At 47.0% G+C, this 16,206-nt stretch overlaps 1 protein-coding gene across 5 annotated transcripts in view; it reads left to right on the forward strand.

Annotated features, from left to right (window-relative positions):
- Nucleotides 1–16,206, forward strand: part of IFT80 (intraflagellar transport 80) — a 160,310-nt gene that overhangs the window by 25,101 nt on the left and 119,003 nt on the right. The window lies entirely within an intron of this gene.

Raw genomic sequence — 16,206 nt, forward strand, 5'->3', positions numbered from 1 at the left:
TTTCACTAAATAAGACACATTTTCAGTTCTGTGCATGATTTCACCAGTACTACAATAGTTTGTTTATCTTAATATGATAATTTCCCTTTACAATTAAGTTTTCCATCTGCATAATCTCTTTAATCTTGTAGTACAGCTGGGATTTTTTTTGTTGATTACTGTATCTGATGGTATCTATACTGGTATTCACTATAATATATCAGGAAATTACTTGAGGAATACAAGATTAAATACATCATTATATTCTTACTTAAAAGAGGCCATCTGGGTTAACAGATATTAAGTAGTACTAGATCTGGAAGCTTCCCACTGTCATTACAAAATTAATGAAATCAATACAGTATTGTTGTACTGGGTGGGGGCTTTAAACATTTTGTGTGCTTGTTGTGACTATGTAATTTGCTGGATGAACCTTGCACATCCATTGTTTTGTCATGACCAATTTCTGGTTGATATGCTTTTATGGGTATTTTATATAGTATCTTGTATAATATCTATCTTTAATTTCCAGTTACCACTGGTGGTAAGCACCAGGTTATTTTCTGTGAGTACTTGGTCTAGTGGGCTGCTGCTGCTGAAACTGTTGCTACTGCTGGTCATATGAAAGTGATTGGTCTCCATGAAAACACCATCTGTGCTGTAATGTAAGGCTGCTCATCCAGTCCATGTATTCTTTTGGAACTGCACATTTTTTGCAGATTTCTGTGGGAAATCTGTCCTTTTACTGTCAACTCATCTGACAGGCAGAGGACATCTACATAGCAGTGCTAAACTCGAAATAAGCCACGCAACTTGAGCTACACTAATTGCATATCTTAAGTCGAAATAGTTTATTTCAAATTGAGGCACATCTACATAGCACTCATTTCAAAACAGAACACTCTTCCTCTGACTTCCCTTAATCCTCGTAAAATGAGTGTTACAGGAGTCAGAGTAAGAAGTCCTCTGGCTGAACGTTATGTCAGAATAACTGTTTGTGTGTAGATGTACACTTTATTTCGAAATAACGTTAGTTATTCTGAAATAACCGTGCTGTGTAGACATACCCACAGTGAAAGTAGTTTTTTAACACTGGATTGGAAGACTCACTTGAGTATACTATGTAAGAAGTCTGGTGGGGAGTGTACTGGATGGCTCAATAGATAATTTTTTTTATAATGCCTATGATTCTACGGGAAAAAATACACACACAGAAGGTCAGATGAATGTTTTATGTACAATTTTGTCATCTTTCCTCATTGTTAATACCTAAGTTCATATAGATGCTTTGCATAAGATTTTGGACACCAAAAGCACTTGCTCCCCATTTTGTTGCTCTCTGAAAGATCTGCCAGAAGACTCTCTGTTTTTCAAAACCTTTTCAATTATTTGTTGTCTTTGCTGTTAATCTATTTAAAGACTGAAAATGTTTGCCCAGTCCAATACTTAAAATAAAGCACAAGAAAGCTTTGAATACGATTAAACACATTTCAGTCTTGTTATAACACAAACCACAGAAACTTTGCTATTGTGGTTACCACAGTGTTATCAGATGTTTTCGGGTGCGTATTGCCTTCTAGACAGTTCACAGTTAACTGTAAAAACATTTGTATCTCTGAGATTGCATATACCTACTCATGTTATCATGCTGTCCAAAGAATAAATTCCCTTTTTTTAGGCATGTCTGCAAAGAACTACATTTATTTTCCTCCTTTGATCACCTCATTTGAACTCTGCCCACTAATCCATTTCTGCTGGAACTACATGTCACATTCCAAACCTTTGAGAAGCTGTCCAACAGCTTCTACTGCTATTTACTTAAAAACAAAAATCCCACAAAAATTACACTTGCTGTATTCAGTCCTTGACTAGGGATGGCATTAAAGTCTGATGTCTCGTTACGTTCTAATGCTAGAAATACACATTATGCTTTACTGCTGGAATTTGTGATAAATACAGTGTTGTTATCTAGCTCAGGTGGATTGTGGCATAATTATTACACCCTGATGCCCTCATGTAAAGGACTTTAACACTTAATCTGATAAATCTGTCATGCTGTGATCTGTACATGGAAACTCAGGCAGCCTATTGTTTTAAGCAGAGGTAAATACAAAATAGTGCTGTGACATGAAAAATTATTCCCAAAAGGCCTACAAGAATTTTTCTTCTTTGAATGCTTGATCATGTCGATTCCATTGTGTGTGCTCACCATATTCATCAGTGTTGTAAGTTTTTCTCTCAGTGGTATCTGTAGGAGCCCTCTGGTGCCCTCTGGAGTGATTATGTCTATGCATTGATAAAAAGGGCACTGCTTCCTCTCTATTCCCTCAGTTCCTTCTTACCATCAGTGTTGGTTTTAGAGCAGTGGTCTTCATCCTTTTTAACCACATGATCACTTTTTCAATGTAAGTGCAATGTAAGATCTACCTCAAACGCAAATACTCTTGCCCAACTTCGTTCCTGCCTCTCTGAGGCCCTGCCCCTGCTCTGCCCTGCCCCTGCTCTACCCCATCTTCAAGGCCTCAACTCACCTTGCTCAATCTATCTACCTTCCTCCCCGAACCTCATTCAGTTTCACCAGGCTGGGGTAGGGGGTTGGAGTGCAGGCTCTAGTCTTGGGCCAAAGGGTTCGGAGTGTAAGAGGGACTCCGGGCTTAGCCCAGGGTGGAGGATTGGGGTACAGGAGGGGTTTCAGGGAGCAAGCTCTGGGAAGGAGTTTGGGTGCAGGGGGACTCGCATCTGGGGTAGGAGGTTGGGTGTAGGAGAGGGTTCTGGGCTGGGACGGGTTCAGGAAGTAGTCTCCGGCTGGGCACTGTTTAACTGAGACGGCTTCCGGGCGGTGGAGCAGTGGGGTCAAGTCAGGTTTACTTCTGCCCTGGCCCTGTACCACTCCTCATAGCAGCTGGCATGCACAGCAATGGCTCCATGGTGCCATGTGCTGCCCCTCATCCACTGGCACTGAGCCCACAGCTTCTATTGGCCATGGTTCCCCATTACTGATTGATGGGAGTTGCAGGAGTGGTGTCTGCAGGCCAGGACAGCACGTGGAGATCCCCTGCTCTGCCTTTCTCAGGGGCAGCAGGGACGTGCCAGCCACTTCTGAGAGCAGCAGTTTCCATAGGGATAATTACTCCAGCCATGACAGTTTAGGCATTTTAGAACTCACTACTCAAATCATTAAATTTAAGCGTAACAGAGAGATGGAAATTACGAAATGCACAGACCAGTCAAAAACCAAAAATAACCCACTTTGCAAGTAGTAACAGAAGTAACAACAATCCCCCATGTATGCATTGGGAGATGAGTGCAGTACAGTGTGTGTTTGTGAGAATGACACACAGTGTGTGAGTGACACAGATTTGTATTGCCATGTTCCCTCCATCCCCTTCCCCCTGTGTGGAGATGGGGTATAAAAGTGGGAGGGACACTATGACATCAGCACCCCTTCTTCTTCCTCCCCCACCCTGCACAGCAAGCAGGAGGCTTCTGCGAGGTAGGGATTGGGGGGACAGCTCCACGGCAGTGGGCAGGAGCAGCATGATAGTGAATGGAGGGGCAACTGAAGTGCCAGCGCTTGATAGCTTCTTGGCTAAGCCTGTCAGGATCTCCTATCAGAGGCTTCAAGATCTACCAGTAGATGCCGATCTACTAGTTGGTGACCCCTATTTTACAGTATCTCCTTGCCTTGGCAAGCTTTCCTATCTCAACTGCGTCTAATAGTGAATTTGTTGTGTGTATATATAGTTGTCAAAAGTTGTATAGTTAATAGTTCTGTTAGGGTATGTCTAGACTACAGGGTTTTTTTTTTTTTTTTTTTAAAAGTGGCCTTTTTTGGTTTTTAAACTTCTCCTGCATCTAGACTGCTGCAGCGTTCTTTCGAAAGTAAATCGAAAGAAAGCAGCAGTTTTTTTCGACCATGGAAAACCTCGTTTTACGAGGAATAATGCATTTTTTCGAAAATGCTCTTTTGAAAAAAGGCGCTATGTAATGCAAACTGTGCTTTTTCGAAAGAGAGCATCCAGACTGCCTGGGGGCTTGCTTTTTCGAAAGTACTGGTTGTAGTCTAGATGCTCTTTTACGAAAGTGGCTTTTTCGAAAGTATCTTTTGAAAGAGGCTTGTAGTCTAAACGTAGCCTCAGTTTTAAGTTAGAATTAATTAGTCCCCTACTGGACTTAGTCTAGGGATAGGGCATTCTTCAATCTGGGGCTTCAAGCCTTCTGACTGGTGCCAAAAACCTATGCTAGTCAGTGATTCTCCACAAGCTGCCTGAAGTGGTTAGGGGAAACCCATGTGGGCAACAAGTGTTGCATTTGCAAGAACTTAAGACCACGGACCAAAACAGGAGCAGGATATTTGTCTTCAAGCACTCCTTATGGAGTTTGCCCTCTCATCAGCCTTGGAGCCCACAAGATTAGACTCTGCTCCAAGCACCATAGCACTCCAAAAGCATCAATCTCTGGCTGGTGCTCATCTCCATCCCCAGTACTGGCTAAAAAGCAAAGAAAGACCAGGAGAAGGTGTTCTCCTACATCCTGTAGAGGGAGGGGGAGCGTTAGAGGAGAGCAAAGACTCTCACGGGTCAGCTCTTCTTTTCTGGATGATGGCCAAGCACCAGCTCCTGGAGAGCTGTTGAGGCACTTGGTGGTTCTATCCAAGCCAAAGATCTTTCAGGCTGCTCAGGACATTGTCCCTTTCAGTGCCGCCCACACTGGTCAGTGAGGTGCCCTGTTTGAGGGTCCTGGGACCCTTCCAGCAGTTTCTATCAGGGCAGCATGCCTGATGCTGGGGGTCCCCCACCAGCATTTGCCAGACAGTACCACCAGCCCCTGGATGGAGGTCCATTTACCTGCCAGTGATTCCATTGTTGATCCCTGGATTCTAGGCAGTATTCCTCAGAATCCTGGCTTGATTGCCAGCAATCTGGTACAGACCTGCAGAGGCACATCACAAATCCCCAGAGTCCCAGTGCTGGGAGCATTCAAGTTGGCCTACCAGTCCTTAGCATCACTCTGGAGGGTTGAAATGCCAGTTCCTGGAGTCCCATCACTGGTCTCCAGATCACTAGTACGGATCACCATGAGCATGTCGAAGGTCTTTGAGACATCAGTCCTCTCATTCCTGGTCTTTGGAGATGGCTGCTCTCAAAGTCTGAGGTGTCGCTCGCCAAGGTGCCATCATCAATCCATTAAACACCACTGGAGTTTAGTGGTCACTGGAGTCCTGGTGTAGGTCTCCATTGGAGGGCTACAGAGAGACAGCTGATGGGAAGTAGGGAGACAGGTGGTTGTGGTACCAACCTGGTCCGCCAGACAAGTCTCTACCTCCTTGGGCTCTGACAGCAAGAGGGAAGATCTGCCTGCAAGCCATGGTCACCAACCAGAGACTTTGGCATTTCCCTTTGTCACCAGTGGCCACATGGCACCAAAGCCAGAGGCCAGCCCCCGGCATCTATGGAACCCCTGTGGGCATCTGCATCTGTCACGGGGGCATTGGTTGGTCTCAGGGAATACGGAAGATGATCCGCAACAGTCTCCTACCTGTCCCCTCATTCTGAGTCACAGCAAGCTCCCTCTGGGGAAATTCAGTCTCAGTCAAGATTTCCCTAGCAGAAGCAGGGGAGTTAGAAGACCCACCTGTATCATTTTTGCTTGATAAGACAATATTAGAGTCTTCTCACATGGTCCCCAAGATGATGTTAAGGCCCACTAGGAGCCTTTGAAGAGGGTAGCAACAAACCTGGAGCTGGAAGCCAAGGAGCTGGTGAAGCCATCTGATACCATGTTCAACATAATAAGTGCAGCAGCTCCCTCCAGAGTGGCATTACCATCACACAAGAGAGTGGTGAAACTAAGCAGACACCCTGCTCCCCTTCTCCAAGGAGGCAGAAAGAAAATACTACACCCCCACTCGTGGCTTTGAATATTTATATACTACTCATTTTCCAATCTCACAGGTTGTGTCAACAGCCAATGAGCACAACAGATAGGGTCACTAAAAAATGAGAGACACTTAATTTCTTTGGTAAAAGGATATATACTATGTCCAGCTGAGAGTGGCCAAACACTAGGAGAACCCAGAAAATAATTCGTGGCTGTCCTCAATGAGGACAGTTCTGTGACCAGTGCAACCCTCCAAGCAGCTGCAAATTCTGCAGTCTGGGCCCTGGCTTCAGACATTTCTATGAGTTGTATGATTTGGTTATAGTTGTCTGCCCTGCTGGGTGAGGTTCAGCAATCCATCCAGAACCTCCCATTTGATGGACTGGCACTGATCTCAGAACAGATAGACTGTAAATTTTGTGGCTTAAAAGCTCTCTGGGCCTTTACATGCCAGGGTCTGCAAGGAAACAGTTTAATATGCAACAGTTATAAGAATTTAAAACAGCCATATTGAGTCAGACTAAAGGTCCATCTAGCCCAGTATCCTGTCTTCTGACAATGTCTAATACCAGGTGCCCCAGTGAGAATGAAGAGAACAGGTAATCATCTAGTGACCCATTCCCTGTTGCCCATTCCCTGTTCATTACAATCCCACCACAGGTACTTATCTCCCTGCTGTGATTGATTCTGGAGTTGGAAAACGTGCATGACCTTGGTTGGGGAGTGCATCTCAGTACACTGGAGATTGAGGGGTTATGCTGTTATGCTTAAACGAAGCACATGAGATCTTTTATAGGGTAAAAGGCAGTATGCCGCATTTATTGAGAATATAACAGTTACATAAGCTTTTCAGTCATTCACACACAAACACCTGTGGTCACCAACAGCTCGATCGCGATCGGTTGATCGCGAGGCCTCGACGAGTCGATCGCGAGGCCTCGACGAGTCGATCGCGAGGCATCCTGTCTGCCCCTGCCCCCATTTCCCTCTCACCCCCGAGAAGCGCACTACCTACCTCAAGTGAAAATGGAGGTAGTGTTGGCTTCCTGGGATGGACAGAAGTCCCGCAGCTTAGCACCACTTCTGGCGATTCCGGAAGTGCGCTAGCTGCTCTGCCGGGTGTACTGCAGGAGGGAGCATCGGCTCCCTGCACCACACAGGAATGGTGAGTCAGCCCTGGGGGAGGCGCACGTGGGGTTTCCCTGTGCCAGGGGGCTTCCCTACATGGGGGGAAGGTCAGCCCCGGGGCAGGCGCGCGCAGGGTTTCCCTGCGCCAGGGGGGTTGGCCCTGGGGCAGGCGCGAGTGGGGCTTCCCTGCACTGCGCGGGGGTTGGGCCCGGCTCGGAGAAGGCACGTGCTGGCTTCCCTCGGGGGGGGGGGGGGGGGAAATACTGGGAGGAGGCAGATGGAGGGGACTCTCTGCCTCCACTGGCACCCCGCCCCCTGTCCTCACTCCTCTGTCCCCAGCTACAGAACTCTGTCCCTATTCCCGTCCCCACTCCCTGAACTCTGTCCCCACTAGCACTCTGCCCCCTGCTGCAGAATCCTGTTCCCCCTCCCCTCCTAGTACCCTGTTCCCTCTCCCCTGCCCCCAGCCGCAGAACTCTGTCCCCATAAAATGTATAATTATAAATGCTTCATTTTAGATTCAAATAGCATGAATAAAAAACAAGCCATTTATTTCATAACTATAAACACGTGATTTTAATTGTACATATCGCATAATTTAAAAAAACCTGTTTATCAGAACGTGTAAGTAAGGGCTGGGGATAGCAAGTGATGGACAGGAGGAGAATAGAGAGGGCGGGGCTTCAAGGAAGGGGCGGGGCAGTAGATCTTCGCCTGTTCTGAGATTTAAAAAGTGATTTTGGGTGTAAAAAGTTTGGCGACCACTGCCATAGACACACGCAGTCCTGCCAGACAATGTTATAGTTACCAGTCCGGAGTCTGTATCAATCTAGCAGCCAGTTAGATTGATCACAGAGGGAGAGCAGGGCCTTTGTCGGTTGTGCGATCCGATGCTCCTCTGGAGTTGGTGGCAAGACGAATCCAAAGTTCCATAGCAAGGCACCCTGCTTTTATAATCCTTTTCTTTGTTGAAGTCTATGGATTCTGCTGTGTCATTCTGTGACTGGAGTGTTATCTTTTTTATGTCAGTGTTCCCAAAAGATTTCCAAAGCTCATCCCATAATCAATCATCTTTCAGGGGTGCTGGCTCCGCTTTAAGGCTGTCAATCTGCCAATAATCCACTCATTCTGTGAGTAGGGGTACTCATCGATGGTTCTTCTAGTTTTCAGCCACGCTCACCCTTCCTTCTTTGGCCATCTGGTTCTGAGCAGTAACTTTTGTGCCTTTATCATACATACCACTTTCACACATAAGCAATCTTTTTCAAAGACTCCCAAAAGCATAACATCAATATATGCATTGGCAAAGCAAAAAGGCATCCTAAATCGAACAGTTAGGGTATGTCTACACTACAAAGTTAATTTGAACTAACAGCTGTTAGTTCGAATTAACTTTAATAGCGGCAATACATACAAACCACTAGTTCAAATTTAAATCGAACTAGCGGAGCGCTTAATTTGAACTAGGTAAACCTCATTCTGCGAGGAGTAACGCCTAGTTCGAATTAAGTAGTTCGAATTAAGGGTTGTGTAGCCACTTAATTCGAACTAGTTGGAGGCTAGCCCTTCCCAGGTTGCCCTGGTGGCCACTCTGAGCCAAACCAGGGAAACTTTTCTGTCCCCCTCCCAGCCCCAGAGCCCTTAAAGGGGCATGGTCTGGCTACAGTGCTTGTGCCAGTTGCAAGCCTGCCAGCACCCAGCCAGCAGATCCTGCACCTGGCACGGCATGAGCCAGCCACCCGCTGCCACCCAGCCCTCCGCCTCTTCCCAGGACCAGGCTGGCGGCTCCCAGGAGCCTGCCCGGGGCCGCAAGAGGTGGGTGCTCGCCTGGTCTAGTGCGGAGGTCGTGGACCTCATTGAGGTTTGGGGGGAGGCCTCCAACGTCCATGACCTCTGCACTAGGAACAGGAATGCGGCCGTCTAGGGCAGGATAGCTGCCAGCCTGGCCACCAAAAGCCACATGAGAACCCAGGAGCAGGTTTGAATGAAAGTGAAGGTGGTCCAGTGAGACCTCCGACCCTGAGCCTTGAGCTTAGAACATAAGAATGGCCGTACTGGGTCAGACCAAAGGTCCATCTAGCCCAGTAGCCTGTCTGCCGACAGCGGCCAACACCAGGTACCCCAAGAGGGGATGGACCGAAGACAGTGACGAAGTGATTTGTCTCGTGCCATCCCTCTCCAGCCTTCCACAAACAGGCCAGGGACACCATTCCTACCCCCTGGCTAATAGCACTCCATGGACCCAACCTCCATGAATTTATCTAACTTCTCTTTAAACTCTGTTATAGTTCTAGCCTTCGCAGCCTCCTATGGCAAGGAGTTCCACAGGTTGACTGTGTGCTGTGTGATGATGAACTTTCTTTTATTTGTTTTAAACCTGATGTCCATTAATTTCATTAGGTGTCCTCTAGTCCTTATGTTATGGGAACTAATGAAGAACTTTTCTTTATGCACCCTCTCCACACCACTCATGATTTTATATACCTCTATCATATCCCCCCTCAGTCTCCTCTTTTCTAAGCTGAAAAGTCCCAGTCTCTTTAGCCTCTCTTCATATGCGTCCTGTTCCAAACCCCTGATCATTTTAGTTGCCCTTTTCTGAACCCTTTCCAAGGCCAAAATATCTTTTTTGAGGTGAGGAGACCACATCAGTAAACAGTACTGAAGATATGGCATACCATAGTTTGATACTTCCCCTCCTCCTTCTTCCCCTGGCTTCCCCCTTCCAGCTCCCTCCTCCCAGGTTTCTCCCTCCCCTCTCTCACCTCCTTTTCCCAGTCTCCCCAGAGGTTAATCTCCCCCCTCCCCTCCAGTTTTGTTTAAATAAAGAGAGTTTCTGTTTTTGAACACACGTGTCCTTTATTTTTTACATCAGGAAGGGGGACTAGGGAGAGGTAAGTGGAAGGGGGTGAGGACGGAATGGGGCACGAGCCCCCGATGGGGAGGACTGGGGTGGCTCTGCAGGCTCTTCAGAGTGGAAGCTCTCCTTCAGGGCCTCCTGGATCCTGACAGCCCCCCAATTGACCCCCCTCCCCCCCGGATGGCAGCCGGCGGCAAGTGCAGCCGGGCTGATGGCCGAGTGCTGTGATGTGCCAAGTGTGGGCACTCAGGACACTCCAGGACAGGACTGCTTTGCTTGTCTAACTCGATGAGGGACAGCAATCTGGGAACCCTGAGAACTGTCTGTCGGGGGTGTGGGTCCCGTCCCTTTAAGCACAGCCCTCGGCTAGCCTGAGGCAGCAGCTCCGTAAAGTCCTAACCTGATGCCCTGCCGGCACTGGTTCCAGCCAGCCTTAACTTCGGTTCAGGGTCCACTCAATGTGGACATGCTATTTCGAATTAGCAAAATGCTAATTCGAATTAGTTTTTAGGTCTAGATGCACTAATTCGAATTAAGTTAGTTCGAATTAGTGCTGTAGTGTAGACATACTCTTAGGGCCTTAGCCTTCAACATTCCTCTAGTCTGATTAACACAGAAACAATACGAAAGCTTTATCTTTCTAATTACTAAACTCACTAAACTTTAAAACAAAGGAATATGCATTTAACTGAAAGGACTTAATTTAATAAAATATTAAATGTTTGTTAATATGTTACCTTACATTACTATATTATTGCTACATGATTAAACTACATTCCCTCGAATTAACTGTTACTCGAGGAGTTTCAGGGGTTTCTTTTGGAATACCACGTCTACACGCGGCGAGTTAATTCGGACTAGTGGATTTTTTAAATGGTGACCGGACACGAATATGCCAATTACATGCGGGATATTTAAATCCCGCACTTCATTAGCAACTTCGGTATGCTCCATTTGCATCCCTAGTTTGGACTAGGGAGCAAGCGTAGACATATCCTATGACAGCATGCAGGAGGAAGCATATTTGTTAGCTCTGGGTCAGGAGGCCCTCCATTCATGGGACTTCTGCAGTCAGCATGCAATCCACCTGGAAGCTTGCCACCTCCCTGGTATCTGGACATGCTGGCAGATCACCTCAGCAGGTCATCCTTCTCTCACCAGGAGTAGTCCCTTCACATGGCAATGGTCAAAAAGATTTTCTGTGGGGAACTCCCTGAATGGACCATTTGCCACCAGACAGAACAGAAAGTGTTATCAGTTCAGCTCTCTCCAAGGCCTCTCCAGAGGTTCGCTTTCTGATGCTTTTCTCCTGTTTTGGTCAGGAGACCTGATGTATGCCTTCCTGCCTTCCACTCATTAGCAAAATCCTCTCAGAAATCAAGAGGGACAAGGCATGTGTCATTATGATTGCTCCGGCATGGCCTTGCCAGCATTGGTTTGGCATGCTCATGTATGTATGTATGTATGTAGTTGTAGCCAGACAGGAACCCCCCTGTAACATCCATTTTTGCTTGCCTGGAGCATACAGGGCACACAGAGCAGTAAAACAGCATAGTCTTTGAAAGCCTTGAACAGGAGGCCCAGATATGCTAGCTCACCTAGTGACCCTGGACAACTGTAAGGAGAGATACACTAATTGCTGACCAAGAGGCTGCCAAGAAGTGCCCTTGACTGAAACCTATATTGATACGAACACACAGCCGTCCGTGGGGGGAGAAATCTCCCGCCTAGTAAAAAAAATGTCCAGTACTCACAATTTAGTTATCTCTCTTGCAAGTGTAAATTAAGTTGAAACTCCCTTGTAAGAACTGGCATCACAAAGACAGACCAACACAATTTGGCATCTTAGATAAGAAAGAGGATATGGGCCCCTATGGGTATAAAGATGGGTCCAGCAGCACATTTACACTGAGTGTCAATCTACCATCTATCTGCTTGTCGGGTTAGGTGTTTGACTTCCCGAGGTTCCATGGGGACGCCCACCTAGTATTCGTCTTTCCTAGGAATTGAGGGACCGGCCCTGGATTGACCCGCTGGAGTCAAGAGGCACAGAAGGGGGTAAAAATTGTACCTGGATGTGGTCCTTTGTCTTAAGTGTACACATAGAGTTACAGCTGTCACTTGGTACCATTATTTCTATTTTCTATCTTTATTTTCTTTGTAACCATTTTAAGATCTATATTTGCTAGCAGTTAAGAAATAGAGCAATAGCCATTGTAACCATATGATTTATAAGCTTCTTTAATAAACCTGTAACTGTTTAAGCTTTAACCTGACTCCTTTAATTGCTGTAACAGAACCAAGCACAATTTAAAAGAACTTCAGCCGGTCATAAGGGGCAGGTACAGGGAGAGCTTGGGCATTTGGATCATGTCGTTTCCAGAGGACAGATCTGTAGGGGCATCTCTCAGTCTTCCCTAGGCTGCCCGCTGCGAAGGGATCCTGTATCCTAGCAGTTAAAATCTGAGATGTAATAAGCTCTTCCTATAAACTCTGGGGCGTCTGTCAGCTTGTTGGCTGCCCTCCACAAAGGGATCCCTATCCTAGCGGACTAAGACACGGACATTAATCCCCTCGGGGCGCCCATCAGTCTCTCCTAGACTGCCCACTGCGACGGGGCCTTGTGTCCCAGCAGCTGAAGACTCGTGTGTAACACACACACACACTGCCCCGACCATCGGCTGACAGTATTACATACATACATACATACATACCTAAATGTAGTAATCCCATGGCCACTTCCCAGCTGCCCAGACCTACTCTCACAGTATCATGATTGGCCCCTGCACCCAAGCTTCACATGTCTTCACCTCACATCCTTGATGCTGCGTGGCTGAATCCAGAGGAACAAGCCTGCTCTATTCAGGCACAGCAGGTTCTCTTGGAGAGCAGGAAACCATGCACCAAAGCAACTTACCTGGCAAAGTAGAAGCATTTCTCCTGCTGGCCACCGGAGCAGAGTATCTCCTTGACCCAGGCTTCTCTAGAGTCTATCCTGGACTATTTGCTTCACATAAGGCCTCACTTTTTTCTTCAGTCATGGTGCACCTGGCAGCCATATTGGCTATCCGGAGCAGAGTGATATTCTTGAATAAAATATTGATCAGATTCCTCAAAAGTCTCTTTCCACCAATCCGGAACCTGGTTCTCCCATAGGCCTTTACCTGGTCCTCTCCATGCTCATGTGTCCATTTTAAGCCTATGGCTTTTTCCCTTTCCCACTTGTGGAAGGTTGCAATCCTTCTATCTATTACCTTGGTGAGACATGTCTCTAAGATTAAAGTAGGTCTGGGTAAAATCTGGCCTGTGGGCCAGATTCTGTCTGCCACCAGATCCGGCCCGTGGATGGTTTCTGGCCAGTAACTGGCCAATGGGAACTGCTATTTGAATAACAGACAGAACACAAAGCAACACATACCCCTTCCCTCTGGCTCAGTTATTCACACAAGCACATGGCCCTGCAGCCTGTGTGGGGTGGGACAGGCAGGCTGGCTGGCTGAGAAATGTTTTAAGATCTGCAAGCATTTAGCTCTGCAGGATGACTGGGCTGCTGGCTGGTAAGTCATCTGGTCAGAACCTACCTCTAGCACCCAGGCCCCTCCCTTCCCTAGCCCTCTGCCCTCCACTCCTGCACCTATAGCCCTACCAGATCTGGCATCACAGATCACAATCTCCCCCTACCCTAGGTTATAACCCAAACCTCTGCACCTCAATCCCATGCCGTAGATCACGTCTGCCTTCTTCACCCAATCTCCATCCCAGACCCTGCACCTCCTCCATCAATATTATGGAAGAGTGCGGCCCTTGACCACTTACCAAATTCTTGGAGTGCCCCCCCCCCATAAAAATTATTGCCCACCCCTTGATTAAAGCGTTCACTTTGGAGTCCCTTACACCGTGCTCTACAAGGACAAGGTCCACTTGTGGTCTTCCTGCCAAATGTGGTATCACATTTTCACGTGAACCAGGATCTCGTCCTCCCCAGGTTCCGTCTAAAACCTCACATGACCAAGGAAGAGAGGTGGCTATGCATTTGAGATGTCAGGCATGCTATGGTTGTCTATCTAGAGTGCACCAAACCCTTCTGCAGATTTGACCCAGCTCTGCATCTCAGCAGCTGACAGGGTGAAGGACAGTCTGGTGTCCTCTCAGAGGGCTTCAAATTGGATCACCACCTGCATCCATTCTTGTTACTAGATGGCACAGATTATGGCACCACTGATGTGAAGGCTCACTCAAAATAGAGCTCAGGCATCATTGGCTGCCTTCCTGGTGCATGTTCCTATCCAGGACATCTGCAGTGCCATGACATGGTTGTTGGTACACATTTTCATGACACATTATGCCATCACTCAACAAGCCAGAGATGAGTCAGTTTTGGCAATGTTGTGTTGCAGTCAGCATCCATGAACTCCTACCTGACTTCGGTCATAATGATTGGAAGTTGCCTCCAGTGAAATGGACATGAGCAAGCACTCGAAGAAGAAAAAGAAACTGTTGTTTGACATGTTACTCACAGCTCTTCCATAACCTGCCCTTCTTCCCCTCTGTTGGAGTTCTAGCGAGAAGGAACTGAGGGAGGGGAGAGCTGGCAGTGTCTCTTATGTCTTATACCACTAGAAGACACCAGATCTGGTCACCTACAGGTATAACTGAGGGAAAATTTTCCAGCACTGGTGCACCTGGTGAGCACACATACACCTATAATGTAATGGATAAGAACAACAGTTACAAAAAATAACCATCCCTTCCCTGCTCTTAATGCGGGGACAGTGTAATAAGCCCCAGACTTATTTAGAAAACAGTGATAATTGTGGTCATGTATATGCCATCTTACAGATATGAATGATTAGTTTGAGGTTAGTAAAGGGGTCAAAACCCTTGTCTCTCTCAGTTGCTCATATTGTCCCATACCACAGGTCTTGGAATCTGTGCTCTATTTTGCTACAATTCCTGCTCTTATTTTTGTGTTCTTTTTATTTGTATGATAGTATTATATTATATTTTAGTACAACTATATATAAAAATATAGTTTAGCGGTAATTTTAGTTTTTATGGTACTTAGCTCTCTCTCAGTCATTGTATAGTTCTAAGCCAGTTATTGTTCAGGCTGTTCCAGGGCTTCAATTCCTCCTGTCTGATCTTTCATCCAGCTAGAAGCTGATCTTCCTCATGGCATGCCTTGATAAAATTCTGGATTAAACTGCATATATCATTTGGAAAGAAAGACCTGTTTGTGCTTTTATTGAAATCAGTACAGGCAGTCCCCGGGTTACGTACAAGATAGGGATTGTAGGTTTGTTCTTAAGTTGAATCTGTAAGTAAGTCGGAACTGGCGTCCATATTCAGCCGCTGCTGAAACTGACCAGCGGCTGACTACAGGAAGCACGAGGCAGAGTTGCTCTGCCCTGGGCTTCCTGGAATCAGCCTCTGATCAGTTTCAACAGGCTGAATCTGGACGCCAGTTCCGACTTACATACAGATTCAACTTAAGAACCCCAGGCGTCCCCAAGTCAGCTGCTGCTGAAACTGATCAGCGGCTGATTCCAGGAAGCCCGGGGCAGAGCAACTCTGCCTCGGGCTTCCTGTAGTCAGCGCTGGTCAGTTTCAGCAGTAGCTGCCTTGGGGACGCCTGGGGCAGAGCAGCTGGGGTGCTGCCGGGTTGGTCCAGTAGCGGGTTGGTACTAGCTGTGCCCCCTCCCCCCAGCAGACCAGGGAGACGCGGGCGGTGGACCGAGATGCACCGCGGTCCCGCCGCGCGGGTCCTCCGCGGCTTTGCTCCGTTTCTCCCTAGTCTGCTGGAGACCAACAGACCAGGGAGATGGGGAGCAAAGCCTCTGAGGACGCCGGCAGTGGGATAGCCGCGGCGCAAACCCCGTTCGTAACATAAGTCGGATCCGCGTAACTCGGGGAATGCCTGTAGTAGTATTGCCAATGGGTTTAGTGGAAGTGGACTAAAATGTCCAGAACAGATCAACATTTCTGGCCATTTTTAATTTCTCAAAGAACACTCCCCAGCATGATTGTTAGTTTGTATCAGCTTTTACCCTTTGGTTCTTAGTGGACTTTCATATGTAATAGGGGGACAAAGGTAGGAATTCTTTGGTTTGAGGCTCTTTTGGGTCAGTGTTAATTCCATATGTATTATACTTTTGAGGCCATGAAATGGCACAAACTAATTTAAGTTAGTTAAGTTCAAAGAAAACTGAGAGACATTGTAGAGGGAGCTGATCAAGCTACTTGAATATGCAACATGGTGTCAAGTGCAGTTTAATGTTGGTAAATACAAACTAATGCACATTAGCAGGAAAAATTTAAACTATGGGGCTATGTCTACCCTGGAGGCTTATTGCGCAAGA

The sequence above is a fragment of the Pelodiscus sinensis genome, chromosome 10 (genome assembly GCF_052426305.1).
Source record: "Pelodiscus sinensis isolate ZL-2025 chromosome 10, ASM5242630v1, whole genome shotgun sequence".
NCBI classification, from domain to species: domain Eukaryota; kingdom Metazoa; phylum Chordata; order Testudines; family Trionychidae; genus Pelodiscus; species Pelodiscus sinensis.